The 19,500-nt window shown below is 38.6% G+C and overlaps 1 protein-coding gene across 1 annotated transcript in view; it reads right to left on the reverse strand.

The window, feature by feature from the left end:
* The window catches only part of LOC133653263 (plexin-A1-like), a 684,271-nt gene extending 669,580 nt beyond the window's left edge, over positions 1-14,691 (reverse strand). The window contains exon 1 of the mRNA XM_062052348.1: positions 14,528-14,691. The gene's annotated coding sequence lies outside the window, so the exon portion shown is untranslated. The remainder of the gene's footprint in view (positions 1-14,527) is intronic.
* Positions 14,692-19,500: the final 4,809 nt, after the last annotated feature.

Here is a 19,500-nt window from a genome sequence, read left to right on the forward strand (position 1 = left end):
TTCCAACTTTGACCACAGCGTCAATTGCTGTGTAGAGTGCAGCTTTCCATCATTTTCAGCAAACTGCATTTCAAAATAACTAAAAACCCCTAAGAATCAGCCATATGAATCCTTTCTCTACCATAAACACAACCCTACTTTGTTTTTGTTTTTTAAACTGATCCCCGATGATGCACTATTGGACGTAGCCACAGCGTCAGTTGTTGTGTAGACTGCCGCTTTCCATCATTTTCAGCAAACTGCATTTCAAAATAACTAAAAACCCCTAAGAATCAGCCATATGAATCCCTTCTCTACTGTAAACACAAACCTAAGTGGGTTTTTTTTTAACCTGATCCGCAATGATGCACTATTGCACGTAACCACAGCGTCAGTTGCTATGTAGAATGGCGCTTTCCATCATTTTCAGCAGACTGCATTGCAAAATCATTAACCCTCCTTCTTCCTCCTCGCACGGGAGTGTTGAATGTCTTAAAATGTGTTTTGTGGCAATTCCAACTTTGACCACAGCGTCAGTTGCTGTGTAGACTGCCGCTTTCCATCATTATCAGCAAACTGCATTTCAAAATAACTAAAAACCCCCCTAAGAATCAGCCATATGAATCCCTTCTCTACTGTAAACACAACCCTAAGGTTTTTTTTTTTTAACCTGATCCACAATGATGCACTATTGCACGTAACAGTTGCTATGTAGAATGGCGCTTTCCATCATTTTCAGCAGACTGCATTGCAAAATGATGAACCCTCCTTCTTCCTCCTCTCACGGGAGAGTGTTGAACGTCTTAAAATGTGTTTTGTGGCAGTTCCAACTTTGACCACAGCGTCAGTTGCTGTGTAGACTGCCGCTTTCCATCATTTTCAGCAAACTGCATTTCAAAATAACTAAAAAAAAACCTAAGAATCAGCCATATGAATCCCTTCTCTACTGTAAACACAACCCTAAGTGTTTTTTTTTTTTTACCTGATCCGCAATGATTGGACGTACCATTTGCTATGTAGAATGGCGCTTTCCATCATTTTCAGCAGACTGCATTGCAAAATAATTAACCCTCCTTCTTCCTCCTCTCACAGGAGAGTGTTGAATGTCTTAAAATGTGTTTTGTGGCAATTCCAACTTTGACCACAGCGTCAGTTGCTGTGTAGACTGCCGCTTTCCATCATTTTCAGCAAACTGCATTTCAAAATAACTAAAAACCCCCCTAAGAATCAGCCATATGAATCCCTTCTCTACTGTAAACACAACCCTAAGTGGCTTTTTTTTTATAACCTGATCCGCAATGATGCACTATTGGACGTAACAGTTGCTATGTAGAATGGCGCTTTCCATCATTTTCAGCAGACTGCATTGCAAAATTATTAACCCTCCTTCTTCCTCCTCTCACGGGAGACCGTTGAATGTCTTAAAATGTGTTTTGTGGCAATTCCAACTTTCACCACAGCGTCAGTTGCTGTGTAGACTGCCGCTTTCCGTCATTTTCAGCAAACTGCATTTCAAAATAACTAAAAACCCCTAAGAATCAGCCATATGAATCCCTTCTCTACTGTAAACACAACCCTAAGTGGCTTTTTTTTATAACCTGATCCGCAATGATGCACTATTGCACGTACCAGTTGCTATGTAGAATGGCGCTTTCCATCATTTTCAGCAGACTGCATTGCAAAATCATTAACCCTCCTTCTTCCTCCTCGCACAGGAGAGTGTTGAATGTCTTAAAATGTGTTTTGTGGCAATTCCAACTTTGACCACAGCGTCAGTTGCTGTGTAGACTGCCACTTTCCATCATTTTCAGCAAACTGCATTTCAAAATAACTAAAAACCCCTAAGAATCAGCCATATGAATCCCTTCTCTACTGTAAACACAAACCTAAGTGGGTCTTTTTTAACCTGATCCACAATGATGCACTATTGGACGTACCAGTTGCTATGTAGAATGGCGCTTTCCATCATTTTCAGCAGACTGCATTGCAAAATGATGAACCCTCCTTCTTCCTCCTCTCCCGGGAGAGTGTTGAACGTCTTAAAATGTGTTTTGTGGCAGTTCCAACTTTGACCACAGCGTCAGTTGCTGTGTAGACTGCCGCTTTCCATCATTTTCAGCAAACTGCATTTCAAAATAACTAAAAACCCCTAAGAATCAGCCATATGAATCCCTTCTCTACTGTAAACACAAACTTAAGTGGTTATTTTTTAACCTGATCCGCAATGATGCACTATTGCACGTACCAGTTGCTATGTGGAATGGCGCTTTCCATCATTTTCAGCAGACTGCATTGCAAAATGATGAACCCTCCTTCTTCCTGCTCTCACGGGAGACCGTTGAATGTCTTAAAATGTGTTTTGTGGCAATTCCAACTTTGACCACAGCGTCAGTTGCTGTGTAGACTGCCGCTTTCCATCATTTTCAGCAAACTGCATTGCAAAATAATTAAAACCCCCTAAGAACCATATAGTTTAGGGTAAATCTACCAACAACTATTAGATTAATGCACACCATTTCCTGGAAATTTTTGGGTATATAAAAATAGAAGAAAAAAAAAAGGTTGATAATATTGAGTTATAAATAATAATATTGTACATCCATGCACCACATGCCTTGCTCAAGCCCTTAAACGTGCCCCCAAACATGGCATTAGACAGCAGAACAAGGAGAAGCACTTTCCTCAATCTCACTCATTGCCACGAGCGTGCCGAGAAAGCAGGATACAGGTCGCGTTCGCTCCCCTCGCCGTTCTTAGAAGCTCGCGATCTTTCCACATCAATTCCACATGAAGTGAGGAGTTGTGATGTGGAGATTTCCCCCGTGGCGAGACGGAGGAGCTGCCATGAACGCCAGGCCGGGGGAAGGTGAAGTGAGGCCATTTTATTGGAGAGGAGATGAATAGACTTTGTCCAAAAAAGCACCGACACTTTTCAAGCAGGAAATAAATGAGTGCAGCGCTCACATTTCAGCAAATATTCATTTTTACGACACAACAGTTCATCTTAAGGGTAAAATGCCATAAAGAAGTTTACTTCAATGCACTCGAGTAGTCATTCTGCATAGTACGTGGTACCACCCTCTGGGGACGCATGAATGCTGCCGGCATTGTGGGGCCACGGAAACATGAACTCCGACATTTATTATCAGATTCTGAAGTAGAGCATGGTCCCATCCTTTGAAAAACTACGCTGTATGGCCTAATGGTCTGGGACCGCACGACTGCTGCCTGGTCTGGGGGAGCTGCGGTTCATTACGGAAAAAAAAAACTTGCATGAGTGCTGCTGGTATCGGAAAGGTGTGGTTAATTTGGTGGAAACATACATTCCAACATGTGGAACTGCAAGATCTGGGAATGCATGAGTGCTTCCGGTATTGGGAAGCTGTGGTTCATTACGAGAAAACATGAATTCCAACATATAGAACTGCAAAAGTCTGGGAATGCATGAGTGCTGCCGGTATTGGGAAGCTGTGGTTCATTACGAGGAAACATGAATTCCAACATATAGAACTGCAAAAGTCTGGGAATGCATGAGTGCTGCCGGTATTGGGAAGCTGTGGTTCATTACGAGGAAACATGAATTCCAACATGTAGAACTGCAAAAGTCTGGGAATGCATGAGTGCTGCTGGTATCGAGAAGGTGTGTTTAATTTGGTGGAAACACAAATTCCAATATGTGGAACTGCAAGATCTGGGAATGCATGAGTGCTGTGGGTATTGGGAAGCTGTGGTTCATTACGAGGAAACATGAATTCCAACATATAGAACTGCAAAAGTCTGGAAATGCATGAGTGCTGCCGGTATTGGGAAGCTGTGGTTCATTACGAGGAATCATGAATTCCAACATGTAGAACTGAAAAAGTCTGGGAACGCATGAGTGCTGCTGGTATTGGGAAGGTGTGGTTAATTTGGTGGAAACATAAATTCCAACATGTGGAACTGCAAGATCTGGGAATGCATGAGTGCTGCCGGTATCGGGAAGCTGTGGTTCATTACGAGGAAACATGAATTCCAACATGTAGAACTGCAAAAGTCTGGGAATGCATGAGTGCTGCCGGTATTGGGAAGCTGTGGTTCATTACGAGGAAACATGAATTCCAACATATAGAACTGCAAAAGTCTGGGAATGCATGAGTGCTGCCGGTATTGGGAAGCTGTGGTTCATTACGAGGAAACATGAATTCCAACATGTAGGACTGCAAATGTCTGGGAATGCATGAGTGCTGCTGGTATCGGGAAGGTGTGCTTAATTTGGTGGAAACATAAATTCTAACATGTGGAACTGCAAGATCTGGGAATGCATGAGTGCTGCCGGTATTGGGAAGCTGTGGTTCATTACGAGGAAACATGAATTCCAACATGTAGGACTGCAAATGTCTGGGAATGCATGAGTGCTGCTGGTATCGGGAAGGTGTGCTTAATTTGGTGGAAACATAAATTCTAACATGTGGAACTGCAAGATCTGGGAATGCATGAGTGCTGCCGGTATTGGGAAGCTGTGGTTCATTACGAGGAAACATGAATTCCAACATGTAGAACTGCAAAAGTCTGGGAACGCATGAGTGCTGCTGGTATCGGGAAGGTGTGGTTAATTTGGTGGAAACATAAATTCCAACAGGTGGAACTGCAAGATCTGGGAATGCATGAGTGCTGCCGGTATTGGGAAGCTGTGGTTCATTACGAGGAAACATGAATTCCAACATGTAGAACTGCAAAAGTCTGGGAACGCATGAGTGCTGCTGGTATCGGGAAGGTGTGGTTAATTTGGTGGAAACATAAATTCCAATAGGTGGAACTGCAAGATCTGGGAATGCATGAGTGCTGCCGGTATCGGGAAGCTGTGGTTCATTACGAGGAAACATGAATTCCAACATGTAGAACTGCAAAAGTCTGGGAACGCATGAGTGCTGCTGGTATCGGGAAGGTGTGGTTAATTTGGTGGAAACATACATTCCAACATGTGGAACTGCAAGATCTGGGAAGGCATGAGTGCTGCCGGTATTGGGAAGCTGTGGTTCATTACGAGGAAACATGAATTCCAACATATAGAACTGCAAAAGTCTGGGAATGCATGAGTGCTGCCGGTATTGGGAAGCTGTGGTTCATTACGAGGAAACATGAATTCCAACATGTAGAACTGCAAAAGTCTGGGAATGCATGAGTGCTGCTGGTATCGGGAAGGTGTGCTTAATTTGGTGGAAACATAAATTCCAACATGTGGAACTGCAAGATCTGGGAATGCATGAGTGCTGCAGGTATTGGGAAGCTGTGGTTCATTACGAGGAAACATGAATTTCAACATGTAGAACTGCAAAAGTCTGGGAATGCATGAGTACTGCTGGTATCGGGAAGGTGTGGTTAATTTGGTGGAAACATAAATTCCAACATGCATTATGACATTTTGAAGTAGAGCATTGTCCCATCCTTTGAAAAACTACACTGTATGGCCTAATGGTCTAAGACCGCATAAGTGCTGCCTGGTCTGGGGGAGCTGCGGTCCATTACGGAAAAAAAATTGAATTCCAACATGTAGAACTGCAAAAGTCTGGGAATGCATGAGTGCTGCTGGTATCGGGAAGGTGTGCTTAATTTGGTGGAAACATCAATTCCAACATGTGGAACTGCAAGATCTGGGAATGCATGAGTGCTGCCGGTATTGGGAAGCTGTGGTTCATTACGAGAAAACTTGAATTCCAACATGTAGAACTGCAAAAGTCTGGGAACGCATGAGTGCTGCAGGTATCGGGAAGGTGTGCTTAATTTGGTGGAAACATACATTCCAACATGTGGAACTGCAAGATCTGGGAATGCATGAGTGCTGCCGGTATTGGGAAGCTGTGGTTCATTACGAGAAAACTTGAATTCCAACATGTAGAACTGCAAAAGTCTGGGAACGCATGAGTGCTGCAGGTATCGGGAAGGTGTGCTTAATTTGGTGGAAACATACATTCCAACATGTGGAACTGCAAGATCTGGGAATGCATGAGTGCTGCCGGTATTGGGAAGCTGTGGTTCATTACGAGGAAACATGAATTACAACATATAGAACTGCAAAAGTCTGGGAATGCATGAGTGCTGCCGGTATTGGGAAGCTGTGGTTCATTACGAGGAAACATGAATTCCAACATGTAGAACTGCAAAAGTCGGGGAATGCATGAGTGCTGCTGGTATCGGGAAGGTGTGGTTAATTTGGTAGAAACATAAATTCCAACATGTGGAACTGCAAAATCTGGGAATGCATGAGTGCTGCCGGTATTGGGAAGCTGTGGTTCATTACAAGAAAACTTGAATTCCAACATGTAGAACTACAAAAGTCTGGGAATGCATGAGTGCTGCTGGTATCGGGAAGGTGTGCTTAATTTTGTGGAAACATAAATTCTAACATGTGGGAACTGCAAGATCTGGGAACGCATGAGTGCTGCGGGTAGTGGGGAGCTGTGGTTCATTACGAGGAAACATGAATTCCAACATGTAGAACTGCAAAAGTCTGGGAATGCATGAGTGCTGCTGGTATCGGGAAGGTGTGCTTAATTTGGTGGAAACATAAATTCCAACATGTGGAACTGCAAGATCTGGGAATGCATGAGTGCTGCCGGTATCGGGAAGGTGTGGAAACATAAACATAAATTTGGTGGAAACATAAATTCCAACATGTAGAACTGACTCTCACTATTATGTTAGATCCACTATGGACTGGACTCTCACTATTATGTTAGATCCACTATGGACTGGACTCTCACTATTATGTTAGATCCACTATGGACTGGACTCTCACTATTATGTTAGATCCACTATGGACTGGACTCTCACTATTATGTTAGATCCACTATGGACTGGACTCTCACTATTATGTTAGATATTATTAATTTTTCAAGTTGTGGCGGTAATAAAAACGGTGTGGAGGTGTGCCACATTCAAATGGATGAAAGGTAAACCCTGCATTAGATGAAAGGTAAACCCTGCATTAGATGAAAGGTAAACCCTGCATTAGATGAAAGGTAAACCCTGCATTAGATGAAAGGTAAACCCAGCACTACTATTACTTCAAATGTATTCTACAAGTCCTGCACTGCTCTGACACAGACAAGTTTGGAGGGAAATATTTCAAGCACTGTTGCTTCCTGACCATTTTTCACGGCCACTGCTCGGGTGTTGCCATATAAGCAAGGCACTGGAGCGGCTGTCATGGAGGTAGTGGGGGGGGCGGGGGGAGGGAGGGGGGATGCCAGGTTGTGTTTTCAGGCTGAGTGCATGCAGCGAGCGCCACTACAGTACCTGCAGTCAAAAGTCTGACAGCTCGGAGAACCGAGAGGATGGAATAAAGCAGCCAGCCAGTCGGAAGCTCATCATCCACTTACTATTCTTTCAATATGCTACAAAGACAACATATTTCATGTTCAAACTCATAAACATTTTGTTTTTTTGGGGCAAATAATCATTAACTTTATAATTTGATGGCAGCAACACGTGACAAAGAAGTTGGGAAAGGTGGCAATAAATACTGATAAAGTTGAGGAATGCTCATCCAACACTTATTTGGAACATCCCACAGGTGTGCAGGCTAATTGGGAACAGGTGGGTGCCATGATTGGGTATAAAAGTAGATCCCGTGAAATGCTCGGTCATTCACAAACAAGGACGGGGCGAGGGTCACCACTTTGTCAACAAATGCCTGGCAAAAATTGCGATCTAATAAAAAACAACAACCCCAAAACTCAAAATTGCGCTCTAGCGCCCCCTAGGAAGAAAACACAGACAAAACTGCTCCTAGGAAGAAAACATAGACAAAACTGCCTGTAACTCCCACTAGGAATGTTGGAGAGACATGAAACAAAAACCTCTATGTAGGTCTTACTTAGACCTAGATTTCATACACCAACATCCTTCAGCAAAAATCTGTCGGAGAGACATGAAACAAAAACCTCTATGTAGGTCTCACTTAGACCTAGATTTCATACACTGACATCCTTCAGCAAAAATCAACAGAAAGTTTGCAATTCCCCCTTCAAAACAAAAGTTTTGTAAAAACGGTCACTTTTGCCTCTTTGAGCTATAATTTGACCCCCTTAACATGCTTCAAACCTCACCAAACTGGACACACACATCAGGACTGGCAAAAATTGCGATCTAATAAAAAAAACAACCCCAAAACTCAAAATTGCGTTCTAGTGCCCCCTAGGAAGAAAACAGACACAACTGCTCCTAGGAAGAAAACACAGACAAAACTGCCTGTAACTTCCAGTAGGAAAGTCGTAGAGACATGAAACAAAAACCTCTATGTAGGTCTCACTTAGATCTAGATTTCATACACTAACATCCTTCGGCAAAAATCTGTCGGAGAGACATGAAACAAAAACCTCTATGTAGGTCTCACTTAGACCTAGATTTCATACACTGACATCCTTCAGCAAAAATCAACAGAAAGTTTGCAATTCCCCCTTCAAAACAAAAGCTTTGTAAAAACTTACTATTCTTTCAATATGCTACAAAGACAACATATTTCATGTTCAAACTCATAAACATTTTGTTTTTTTGGGGGCAAATAATCATTAACTTTAGAATTTGATGGCAGCAACACGTGACAAAGAAGTTGGGAAAGGTGGCAATAAATACTGATAAAGTTGAGGAATGCTCATCCAACACTTATTTAGAACATCCCACGGGTGAGCAGGCTAATTGGGAACAGGTGGGTGCCATGATTGGGTATAAAAGTAGATCCCATGAAATGCTCGGTCGTTCACAAACAAGGACGGGGCGAGGGTCACCACTTTGTCGACAAATGCCTGAGCAAATTGTTGAACGGTTTAAGAACAACCTTTCTCGAGCAGCTATCGTGAGGAATTGAGAGATTTCACCATCTACGCTCCGTAATATCATCAAAGGGTTCAGAGAATGTGGAGAAATCACTGCACGTAAGCAGCTTCCATCCCTCAGGCTGTACCGCATCAACAAGCCACATCAGCGTGTAAAGGATATCACCACATGGGCTCAGGAACACTTCAGAAACCCACTGTCAGTAACTACAGTTTGTCGCTACATCTGTAAGTGCAAGTTAAAACTCTCCTATGCAAGGCGAAAACCGTTTATCAACAACACCCAGAAACGCCGTCGGCTTCGCTGGGCCCGAGCTCATCTAAGATGGACTGATACAAAGTGGAAAAGTGTTCTGTGGTCTGACGAGTCCACATTTCAAATTGTTTTTTGGAAACTGTGGACGTCGTGTCCTCCGGACCAAAAGAGGAAAAGAACCATCCGGATTGTTCTAGGCCGGGGGTCGGCAACCCGCGGCTCTAGAGCCGCATGCGGCTCTTTAGCGCCGCCCTAGTGGCTCTCTGGAGATTTTTCAAAAATGTATGAAAAATGGAAAAAGATGAGGGGGAAAAATATATATATTTTTGTTTTAGTATGGTTTCTGTAGGAGGACAAACATGACACAAACCTCCCTAATTGTTATAAAGCACACTGTTTATATTAAACATGCTTCACTGATTCGAGTATTTGGCGAGCGCTGTTTTGTCCTACTAATTTTGGCGGTCCTTGAACTCACCGTATAGTTTGTTTACATGCATAACTTTCTCCGCCTTTCTAGGACGTGTTTTATGCCACTTCTTTTTCTGCCTCATTTTGTCCACCACACTTTTAACGTTGTACATGAAGGCACAAAGGTGAGTTTTGTTGATGTTGTTGACTTGTGTGGAGTGCTAATCAGACATATTTGGTCACTGCATGACTGCAAGCTAATCGATGCTAACATGCTATTTAGGCTAGCTATATGTACATATTGCATCATTATGCCTCATTTGTAGCTATATTTGAGCTCATTTAGTTTCCTTTAAGTTGTGGAGTTAGTAAACAAGGAGACAGGAGACGTGAGCGTAGTCGAGGAAGTTTACTAGCTCCAACCTAGCATGTCATACATTCGACAACAACAACGACCTCTCAACCGAAAGCAGAAGAACCTAACTCCCCCTCCGCTTCTTCTCTTAAAGCTACAGTGTCCTCTTAGGTGAATGTCTCTCATTATATGGTTTGGGTCACCACAAAGTCCTCTTAATTCAATGTATATCTCATGACAAATGTAATATGGCTTTGAATTTTTTGCGGCTCCAGACAGATTTGTTTTTGTATTTTTGGTCCAATATGGCTCTTTCAACATTGTGGGTTGCCGACCCCTGTTCTAGGCGCAAAGTGTAAAAGGCAGCATGTGTGATGGTATGGGGGTGTATTAGTGGCCAAGACATGGGTAACTTACACATCTGTGAAGGCACCATTAATGCTGAAAGGTACATACAGCTTTTGGAGCTGCAATTCATTGTATTCCGTTTATATTTACATCTAACACAATTTCACAACTCATATGGAAGCAGGGTTTATATATATATATATATATATATATGTTTATATATATATCCAGCTGTTATTAACAACATCAACCTTAGTGTGTGTGTGGATATGAGAACATGGGTAGACACACATTGAGGTGAATGAGGTGCATGTTACCATAGTGACAGCGGTCGCACTATTCTTCCAAGACGTCCACAACAACTGCTTCTACTCGACTTAAATAAAACACAACAACAACAACAACATTGATGGATTTGAAGGTAATACACTGTTGTTCATATAAGATGTTATGTGTCCAAGGTTTACCCCGCCTTCTGCTAGATTTCAGCTGGGATAGGCTCCATCCTTGACCGTGACCCCGAAAAGGACAAGCGGTAGAAAATGGATGGATGGTTGTGATACAATCGCCAGCTTTGTTCCCTTTAAAGGGGAACTGCACTTTTGGGGGGATTTTGCCTATTATTTACAATCCTTACGTAAGACACATATGGTTTTTTTCATGCATTCTAAATATTAAAAGATGTCAAGTACGAGGTGGCTAACATTACAGCTAATGGTTATAATGATTGTTTTATTATGTTCCTCGTTAGTATTTCTTATTTAGCACCGAGCAATGGTGCTACGTGATGCTAAGTGTTTCCACTAAAGCTGGATCTGTTAAGCACTCAGCTCCTAAAACTTGCAGCTCATCCTCCTTATATTCAGGCTCAAAAATATAAGGTTGTTGATGTTACTACTTATACTTACAACAAGTATATTAAACATTGATGGAGGCTTTTGGATGTTTTTCTGAGCACTTTGTAGGCGGAATAGAGCGACTCCAATTAGCGCCATTGTTAGCTGACTTTTGCAAACATTTATTTACTAGTTAGAATGCATAAAAAAGGAAAACATAAATGCGATTGTCTTCCATAAGGATTGTGATTGATAGACAACGTTAAAAAAAGAAGTGCAATTCTACTTTAATAGGATTGTGTTTTTGTTTGTACACATTTACATGGCCCACTATTCAAAATTCTAATAAAACTAAATAATTATTACAATTATGTACGATCATTTACTTATTTTTCTATTATTTGTATTGCATTTTTGTTAACGACTGTGCCGGTACCGGGCCGCGGCCGCACAAGAAATTTAAAAAAAAAAAAAAATTTTTTTTTTTTTTTTTTTAAAAATTAAATCAACATAATTCGTGTTTTTATTGTGTTTTTATGTTGATTTAATTTAAAAAAAAAAAAAAAAAAATCCTTTTTTTTTTTTTTTTTTTAATTTCTTGCCCTCCCACCGGTCCGTGGGACATATTTTCAAGCGTTGACCAGTCCGCAAGTACAAAAAGGTTGGGGACCACTGCTATAAGTGACCAGATGTCCGAGATCAAAACTGGGAATATAATCCCAGAGAAGGGGGGAAAACGGTCAGCTATTTTTAAATTGAACAAACAATATGATTAGGTTGTATATACATGCGTATATCCTACATAAACAATATATGAATACATTAGATATCTATACATCTTATAGACTGTATCTCTGTTGCTGCAGCAGCAGAGAGTTTATTCTGTCTTGACACTTTGTATTGATATTTTGTATTACATTCTTCCCTTAAGTGATTGTTTTATATGTATTTTTTATGTTTGGATAAAAGCGTCTGCTAAATACTTTAACATAAACATATATAAACACCTGAAAGTCTTTATATCAGCTAAAACCACCAATCTGTTTCACTGGATTCAGAATAAAACCAAATTCTGTATATATATATATATATATATATATATATATATATATATATATATATATATATATATATATATATATATATATATATATATATATATAATATAATAATTTAAATATATAATTTAGTGCAAATTCATAATAACACATAAAAACATAAGAACATAGATAAATAGATAAAAAATACCATATATATATATATATATATATATATATATATATATATATATATATATATGATTAATATATATATACCATATATATATATATATATATATATATATATATATATATATATATATATATATATATATATATATATATATATATATATATATATATATATGGTATTTTTTATCTATTTATCTATGTTCTTATGTTTTTATGTGTTATTATGAATTTGCACTAAATTAGTTTCGCTTGCAATTTGGTTGTACAATGTACAATGACAATAAAGATATATTCTATACTATTCTGAAGTGCAATGCTTTGCAGCCAGTAGCACAGCCTTTGAAGGAGCATAGGTATGGGCGGCATCTGTGACGTTTGAGTGAGTTTAGGGTTGAATTGTCCATCCTCGTTCTATTCTCTGTCACGCGTCGTCGCCATGACCGTCTCTTCGTCGTTCTTCTGCTTCGTCTCCTTCTTGTTGTGTGCGCAGTTGTGCACTCTCCGAGAGCCGTAGATGTTATAACGTGACTGGGCCGGCACGCTGTTTATATGAAGGAAAAGCGGACGTGACGACACTGGAGGGGGCGTGCCCTAAGTCCGGCTGGAAATCGGGAGAAATTCGGGAGAATGGTTGTCCCGGGAGTTTTTCGGGAGAGGCACTGAAATTCGGGAGTCTCCCGGAAAATTCTGGAGGGTTGGCAAGTATGCACTAGTGGTTGAAAACCACTTGTTTAGGCTGCTCGCCGGCTCCTCATCACCCATACTTGCCAACCCTCCCGTTTTTAGCGGGAGACTCCCGGTATTCAGCGCCTCTCCCGATAACATCCCGGCAGAAATTTTCTCCCGTCAAACTCCCGGTATTCAGCCGGAGCTGGAGGCCACGCCCCCTCCAGCTCAATGCCGACCTGAGTGGGGACAGCCTGTTCTCACGTCCGCTTTCCCACAATATAAACAGCTCACCTGCCCAATGACGTCATAACTGTAGAATGATCGAGGGCGAGTTCTTGGTTTCTTATGTGGGTTTATTGTTAGGCAGTTTCATTAACGTCCTCCCAGCGCGGTAACAACACACAACAACAGCAGTCACGTTTAGTCTACCGTAAAGCAGTTCGTCTGCCGTAAACAGCAATGTTGTGACACTCTTAAACAGGACAATACTGCCATCTACTGGATAGCCTCCAGAACACTGAAATTCAAGTATTTCTTTTATTTATATATATAATACAAAAAAAAATATATATATATATATATATATATATATATATATATATATATATATATATATATATATATATATATACATATACACATATATATATATACATATATATACATATATATATACATATATATACATATATATATACATATATATATATATATACATATATATATACATATATATACATATATATATACATATATATATATATATACATACATATATATATATATATACATACATATATATATATATATACATACATATATATATATATATATATATATATATATATATATATATATATATATATATATATATATATATATATATATATATACATATATACATATATATATTAGGGCTGCAACTAACGATTAATTTGATAATCGATTAATCTGTCGATTGTTACTTCGATTAATCGATTAATAATCGGATAAAAGAGACAAACTACATTTCTATCCTTTCCAGTATTTTATTGAAAAAAAACAGCATACTGGCACCATACTTATTTTGATTATTGGTTCTCAGCTGTTTGTAAATGTTGCAGTTTATAAATATTTATTTAAAAAAAATAATTATTTTTATTTTTTAAAGCCTCTGCGCATGCGCATAGCATAGATCCAACGAATCGATGACTAAATTAATCGGCAACTATTTTTATAATCGATTTTAATTGATTAGTTGTTGCAGCCCTAATATATATATATATATATATATATATATATATATATATATATATATATATATATGAAATACTTGAGTTGGTGAATTCTAGCTTAAATATATTCCCCCTTAACCACGCCCCCTTAACCACGCCCCCTACCCACCCCCGACCACGCCCCCCCCTCCGGCCCCCCACCCCCCACCTCCCGGTATCGGAGGTGTCAAGGTTGGCAAGTATGTCGTCACCACTTCAAGATGGCGGCCCAATTTCTCACGTCACAGCAGCCAATGCTGCGTCTCCTTATAAGATGTCTATGGTTTACACTTCATAAAGGTACAAGAAGCAAGGCTGCTCCATCCACTAATTGTCATCCATTTAATACGAAACCATCACTGAGTTTGGTCTCACCTTCATTTGCAGTCTTTGATGAAGTCCAGATGGCCTCCCAGCAACATCATGAGGAAAAGAGCTAGGAGTCTTTCTTCCTTTCTTTCTTTCTTCCTTTCTTTCTTGTTGGTGACCTTTGTTGTGTCGGACCTGCATGCACCAAGAGGATCCATGTTTCCCTCGCAGACAACTTGCTCCTAAATGTCACCTGCTGAGTCAGCCTCTTTTCCTCTGGCTAAAACCTACACATGCACCTGTGGTGGGTGATGTCATTGATTAGGGGCGGGGCTTTCTATACAACACTTTGTTTTACTGTATTTGTACAGTGGACTGCAGGCCTATGTAGTCAATTATGTAAAGGACATTTTGTTTCCCCCCTCCACAAAGACTTTAGGTTTTATTTTGCAACATTTGATTTATTTATTAGGGACCGAATGTCCCTTTAGGACAGAGGACCCTATTGTATTTGTAAGGTTTTATCATTATTATACCGCCGCCTCTTTGAGCTGTAATTTGACCCCCTTAACATGCTTCAAAACTCACCGTATTTGACACACACATCAGGACTGGCGAAAATTGCGATCTAATCAAAAAACCTAGCCCCAAAATTCCAAATTGCGCTCTAGCGCCCCTTAGGAAGAAAACACAGACAAAACTGCCTGTAACTCCCACTAGGAATGTCGGAGAGACATGAAACAAAAACCTCTATGTAGGTCTCACTTAGACCTAGGTTTCATACACTAACATCCTTCAGCAAAAATCAACAGAAAGTTTGCAATTCCCCCTTCAAAACAAAAGTTTTGTAAAAAAACAGTCACTTTTGCCTCTTTGAGCTATAATTTGACCCCCTTAACATGCTTCAAACCTCACCAAACTGGACACACACATCAGGACTGGCAAAAATTGCGATCTAATAAAAAACAACAAACCCAAAACTCAAAATTGCGCTCTAGCGCCCCTTAGGAAGAAAACACAGACAAAACTGCTCCTAGGAAGAAAACACAGACAAAACTGCCTGTAACTCCCACTAGGAATGTCGGAGAGACATGAAACAAAAACCTCTATGTAGGTCTCACTTAGACCTAGATTTCATACACTAACATCCTTCAGCAAAAATCTGTCGGAGAGACATGAAACAAAAACCTCTATGTAGGTCTCACTTAGACCTAGATTTCATACACTGACATCCTTCAGCAAAAATCAACAGAAAGTTTGCAATTCCCCCTTCAAAACAAAAGTTTTGTAAAAACAGTCACTTCTGCCTCTTTGAGCTATAATTTGACCCCCTTAACATGCTTCAAACCTCACCAAACTGGACACATCAGGACTGGCAAAAATTGCGATCTAATAAAAAAATTAAAAAAAACCCTCAAAATTGCGCTCTAGCGCCCCCTAGGAAGAAAACACAGACAAAACTGCTCCTAGGAAGAAAACACAAACAAAACTGCCTGTAACTCCCACTAGGAATGTCAGAGAGACATGAAACAAAAACCTCTATGTAGGTCTCACTTAGACCTAGATTTCATACACTGACATCTTTCAGCAAAAATCTGTCGGAGAGACATGAAACAAAAACCTCTATGTAGGTCTCACTTAGACCTAGATTTCATACAGTGGCATTCTTCAGCAAAAATCAACAGAAAGTTTGCAATTCCCCCTTCAAAACAAAAGCCTTGTAAAAACAGTCACTTTTGCCTCTTTGAGCTATAATTTGACCCTCTTAACCTGCTTCAAACCTCACCAAACTGGACACACACATCAGGACTGGCAAAAATTGCGATCTAATTAAAAAAAACAACAACCCAAAACTCAAAATTGCGCTCTAGCGCCCCCTAGGAAGAAAACACAGACAAAACTGCTCCTAGGAAGAAAACACAGACAAAACTGCCTGTAACGCCCACTAGGAATGTCGGAGAGACATGAAACAAAAACCTCTATGTAGGTCTCACTTAGACCTAGATTTCATACACAACATCCTTCAGCAAAAATCTGTCGGAGAGACATGAAACAAAAACCTCTATGTAGGTCTCACCTAGACCTAGATTTCATACAGTGACATCCTTCAGCAAAAATCAACAGAAAGTTTGCAATTCCCCCTTCAAAACAAAAGCTTTGTAAAAACAGTCACTTTTGCCTCTTTGAGCTATAATTTGACCCCCTTAACATGCTTCAAACCTCACCAAACTGGACACACACATCAGGACTGGCAAAAATTGCGATCTAATAATTAAAAAAAACAACCCAAAACTCAAAATTGCGCTCTAGCGCCCCCTAGGAAGAAAACACAGACAAAACTGCTCCTAGGAAGAAAACACAGACAAAACTGCCTGTAACTTCCAGTAGGAATGTTGTAGAGACATGAAACAAAAACCTCTATGTAGGTCTAAATTAGATCTACATTTCATATATTGACAACCCCCAGCAAAAATCAACAGGAAGTTTGCAATTCCCCCTTCAAAACAAAAGTTTTGTAAAAACCGGTCACCTTTTTTCAAACATTATCTCCTCTGAGCGTGTTTGTCGTGTCGGCTTCAAACTAGCACAGGAGGGAGATTGAACCCTTCTGATTAAAAGTTGACCGAAGAGTTTTAATTACTGCTCCGGTTTGGATTTTATGTGCCGTCAAAGTCGGTCCCGTCCATCGCTGCTTGCAGCTTTAATTTTTACTTGTATTTTATTTTAATTTATTTGTCTTTTTTTTGTTTGTTTGTGGTATTTACATTTATTTAGCACATTTTTTTAAATAATATATATTCATGTAAAGCGTGTTTAATGTTGCTGCTCGATTGCTGTTCATTAACAGCTGATATATTGTATATTATATCTTACAAAACCATAGTACTGCGACTACTAATAATATAAAAATAAAATACTTAAAATTACTTTTTGTCAAATATATACATACTTAAATTAAAGTGATGTATTTTGTTTAGAATCCAAATAGATTTAGTATAGCGCTGGCATGTGACTTTAATTGCAATTATTGTTTAATAAGGACAATCATGCACATTTGTAATGATCTTATTTTGTTGAAATTCGGAATTCCATAAATAAAATAATGACAATATAAATGTGAGGATTCCTCTAGCGCAGGGGTCACCAACGCGGTGCCCGCGGGCACCAGGTAGCCCGTAAGGACCAGATGAGTAGCCCGCCGGCCTGTTCTAAAAATAGCTCAAATAGCAGCACTTACCAGTGAGCTGCCTCTATTTTTTAAATTGTATTTATTTACTAACAAGCTGGTCTCGCTTTGCCCGACATTTTTAATCCTAAGAGAGACAAAACTCAAATAGAATTTGAAAATCCAAGAAAATATTTTAAAGACTTGGTCTTCACTTGTTTAAATTCAGAAAGACAATTTTAGAGGAAAAATACAACCTTAAAAATGATTTTAGGATTTTTAAACACATATACCTTTTTACCTTTTAAATTCCTTCCTCTTCTTTCCTGACAATTTAAATCAATGTTCAAGTATATATTTTTTTTAATTGTAAAGAATAATAAATAAATTTTAATTTAATTCTTCATTTTAGCTTCTGTTTTTTCGACGAAGAATATTTGTGAAATATTTCTTCAAACTTATTATAATTAAAATTCGAAAAAATTATTCTGTCAAATCTAGAAAATCTGTAGAATCAAATTTAAATCTTATTTCAAAGTATTTAGAATTTCTTTTAAAAATTTTGTTCTGGAAATTCTAGAAGAAATAATGATTTGTCTTTGTTAGAAATATAGCTTGGTCCAATTTGTTATATATTCTAACAAAGTGTAGATTGGATTTTAACCTATTCAAAACATGCCATCAAAATTCTAAAATGAATCTTAATCAGGAAAAATTACTAATGATGTTCCATGAATTCTTTTTTAAAGTTTTTCTCTTCTTTTTTTCGGTTGAATTTAGAATTTTAAAGAGTCGAAATTGAAGATAAACTATGTTTCAAAATTTAATTGTCATTTTTTTCGTGTTTTCTCCTCTTTTAAACCGTTCAATTAAGTGTAAATATCATTAATTATTAATAATAACATAGAGTTAAAGGTAAATTGAGCAAATTGTCTATTTCTGGCAATTTATTTAAGTGTGTATCAAACTGGTAGCCCTTCGCATTAATCACTACCCAAGAAGTAGCTCTTGCTTTCAAAAAGGTTGGTGACCCCTGGTCTAGCGCAAAGGTGTCAAAGTCGTTTTCACTGAGGGCCACATCACAGTAATGTTTGGCCCCAGAGGGCCGATTTTAACAATGAATACTATTATTACACATTTTTTATGCATTTTATTAGTAGATTTTATTTAAACTAAAATGTAAAAAAAAATATGGTAAATTGTAATAATTTCACCTCAAAATGTAGTGTGTATTACTGTAAATGGAAAAACAGCACAGTACAAAAAAAAGGCAGAATTTTACTGTAAAATGTACTCTTTTTTTTTTTTCACTGTAAATTAAAAAAACTGCAATTTTACAGTAACATTTTGCCACCTGAGCTGCCAGGTTGTTTTTTTTACCGCAAATAAACAAGTGTAGATTTTTCAGTGTATTACCGTAAATGCCAAAACTGCACCACAGTTTATTATAGTAAAAAAATAAATAAGTACTGTTGTTTTCATTTAGAGAATAATGCTGCAAAAACCACAGTAAATTTCACAATTTGACCGTGAAATCTATTGCTACTTTTACATTGCACAATTTGATGGATAACTTGATTTGAAATCATTATTATTAGTATTTAATTCTATTTAAAAAATGGTTTGAATGTTTGATCATATATTTTTGCATAATTAGACAATATTTAAGTCAACATAATTTGAGATTACATGGAGTACATATATGTTTTTTCTCCCAAAATAGAAAGAATACATTTATTAAGAAAAGTTACAGTACTTTATTAATACATATTATTTCGAGGGCCAAGTAAAATGCCTTGGGTCTTGGGTTTGTACCTGTGTCCTAGCACAGTCGTTAACAAAAATGCAATACAAATAATAGAAAAATAAGTAA

The sequence above is a fragment of the Entelurus aequoreus genome, linkage group LG07, assembly GCF_033978785.1.
Source record: "Entelurus aequoreus isolate RoL-2023_Sb linkage group LG07, RoL_Eaeq_v1.1, whole genome shotgun sequence".
In the NCBI taxonomy this organism is placed as follows: domain Eukaryota; kingdom Metazoa; phylum Chordata; class Actinopteri; order Syngnathiformes; family Syngnathidae; genus Entelurus; species Entelurus aequoreus.